Below are 2500 nucleotides of genomic sequence, written 5' to 3' on the forward strand. Positions count from 1 at the left end.
ATGTTGAATTATGTTGGCATGACTATTCCAAAGTTCTTTATTATTATTATTATTATTATTATTATTATTATTATTATTATTATTATTATTGTTGTTATTATTATTATTATTATTATTATTATTATTATTATTATTATTATTATTATTATTCAGCAGCTAAATTTCATCTTGAATCATTGGACAAAAACTTAGTCTATGAAGTTCCTTAACCCTGATATCAATAATAATATCTGGGCCATTGTTCGATTAACTCGTTGTGCTGTAAAAGATTTTCCATAATTCAGACCATCCTTGGCATTTAGATCTTCCCATAATACACCATCCACAACCATTGTACAGTACCAGGCTTGTAGTGTGTTCTAATTTATTTTTTTATTTTTTCTATTTATGAAGTTCCTTAACCCCGATATCAATAATAATATCTGGGTCAGTGTTCGATTAACTCGTTGTGCGGTTAAATATTTTCCATAATTCAGACCATCCTTGGCATTCAGATCTTCCCATAATACACCATGCACAACCATTGTGCTAGGCTTGTAGTGTGTTCTAAAAGTTTTTTTTTTTTCTTTTTTTTTTTTTACTAGAAAGGTTCAATACTACACATTCTGCCTTACATAATAGGGTTTTAGCTTTACTTAATATTATAACAATAATGATAATAATTGTAATAGTAATGAATTTGACATTATCATTATTAGTATAATCATGATTATTATTATTTTAATTCTTTTTGTTTTACGTATCATTTATATTATTACATTAATATTATTATGACTGTCTATTACTGGTAGCAGTGTTAATAGTAGTGCAAGTGAATATTGCTGTGATCATCATTACAGTAGATGTTATTTTGTATCAATAGACTCCGAGAATAGTTTATTGTAATTCAGGTCTGTTATTTGATATTCTAATTTACTTCTTTTGAAGAGGAACAAGATAACTCCGACGGATAAGATTTCGAAATCTAAATCCTCATCTGGTTGGCCCCTTAGAATTGACAGCATCGTTCCTATACAACTGTTTGCATTGATACAACTGGAATATATATATATATATATATATATATATATATATATATATATATATATATATATATATATATATATATATATATATATATATATATATATATAGTGTGTGTGTGTATATATATATATATATATATATATATATATATATATATATATATATATATATATATATATATATATATGTATATATATATATGTATATATATATATATGTGTGTGTGTATGTATGTATGTATGTATGTGTCACCAATCGGCTTTTCCCCATGACAGAATTGGTTCCAGAAAAATACAGCCTTTTTGCTTTTAATCAAGTCCATACAGCTGAAATTTTTAGTTCCAAGTCCCTTTTCTATTTGTAGAAATGCTTAGTTTCAATTCTATACAGCATGGTATACCAAGAACCCGATTATGCAAAATGATATATATATAATAGTTATTGAAAGAAAATATTTGGTATTGTACGCCACATCAAGGGCAATATCAGGCAACTCTGATTACAACTCGTAGCTGTATAATAATAGCACAATGACTCTTACTCTGTTGGCTTTCCACCTTCAGCGTGACCTTTTACTCCTCGCACCAAACTGCGACGAAATTGGTTGCAATTTTATGTAGCCTGTGGTTATTTGCTAGTCACGGACCCTGACTTCGTGATCAACTCTTCATATTTATTCGGTCTCGAGAGTGACTGGAGTGCATGAAAAATCTCACTCAGTTAAAACATATTCACTCAAAATCGGAAATCACCTGCGATAATCCGTATTTATAATTGTGTCAAGCCTTTCCTTTGCCGGAAGATTTTCAATTATTTCATATTTATTTCTATATCTTAAATAACTTTATCATTCTGCACTGAAGTGCAACATCTCCATTATTTACCAATGATCTTTAAGTTTCACCATACGTCTATCATCAACTATATTTTTTGGGGGGACCACGTGATATGATCATTTCGGAATTGAATGCTCTTAACAGCCTCTCTCTCTCTCTCTCTCTCTCTCTCTCTCTCTCTCTCTCTCTCTCTCTCTCTCTCTCTCTCTCTCAATATCAACCAAAACGTCTTTCAGAACACTCATTTCCCGACACTCCAAACACGTCAGGCATTCCATCTCGTGAAACTTTTTTTTACCCTGAAAGTAATCAGTGAAGCTATCCTTGGTTTTCATGGCACTCTCTTTTTATCTTTACTTTATTATTTATATATATTTATTTCCACTTGTTTCAATGTTATAATTTTTTACCCACGGAATATATCCTGATATATACTTTCTCTCAATTGAATTTACAAAAAAAGAACAATATTAATTTCTTTCTTTGCAATGCGCTTTCCTTTTACATAGCTTACATTCATTCTGTATCTGTGCTATAGTTTAGTCACGCATTCTGTATTATTATTATTATTATTATTATTGTTATTATTATCATTATTATTATTATTACCTAAGCAGACTTTATTAGGAAAAGCAGGA

The sequence above is a fragment of the Palaemon carinicauda genome, chromosome 8, assembly GCF_036898095.1.
Source record: "Palaemon carinicauda isolate YSFRI2023 chromosome 8, ASM3689809v2, whole genome shotgun sequence".
In the NCBI taxonomy this organism is placed as follows: Eukaryota; Metazoa; Arthropoda; class Malacostraca; order Decapoda; family Palaemonidae; genus Palaemon; species Palaemon carinicauda.